Source organism: Penaeus monodon, chromosome 27 (genome assembly GCF_015228065.2).
Source record: "Penaeus monodon isolate SGIC_2016 chromosome 27, NSTDA_Pmon_1, whole genome shotgun sequence".
NCBI lineage: Eukaryota > Metazoa > Arthropoda > Malacostraca > Decapoda > Penaeidae > Penaeus > Penaeus monodon.
In genome coordinates this window covers 22,258,980-22,259,723 of record NC_051412.1, presented here as the reverse complement: position 1 = coordinate 22,259,723, position 744 = coordinate 22,258,980, and positions in this window count along the sequence as shown.

Sequence of the window (744 nt, the reverse complement as noted above, 5' to 3'; positions counted from 1 at the left end):
GCTGTTACTATAATTGTCGTTGATGTTATTTCGGTTGTTGCAATTGTATCTCCTGGTCCAATATTAGCGCTTATTTTAACTAATGTCAATGCTACTACTAGGTTTGTTGTTACTATTGTCTGTCATGAAGTTATCTTTGTTATATTACTGTATATCAAATAGAATTATATCACCCACACAAGCATCTACAGATTCAACAATAACAATGAAGTTTAATAATCATAAACAATTAAAACTTTATTTTACATATCTTTTTATTGTCTATAGTTTCAACAGCTGAGGTCTTCATTGACGTACTTTTAGAATATAGATATTTTACATGAATTTGAACAATAGCATTCAGAACTTAAATTCCCTACTTTTCCGAACTAAATAACTTCAATATATTTCATGTTATACTTTGAAGTAAACGCAATACGAAAAAAAATGGATGCGTCTTTAGAATAACTTTTGGTCTGATGTATTCTGTTATAATAAATACTTAAGAGTTATTTCCTTATCATAAAAGCACTTAGGCGATTTGCTGTTTTGTTACTCGCTGATATTCACTAAAATAACTGCCTGTCATGTAATAATTCCCTACCATAAACAACTATTAGTAAAATGGTAAAAATTAATAGAGGAATAAAGAAAATTAATGTATGACTGCAAATAAACGGCATCTAAACTTAAGTGATACTTTCTTCAGAAAATACTGTCACTTTCTACCCTGAAAATCGTCATTACATTCTTCTTTCTGATATT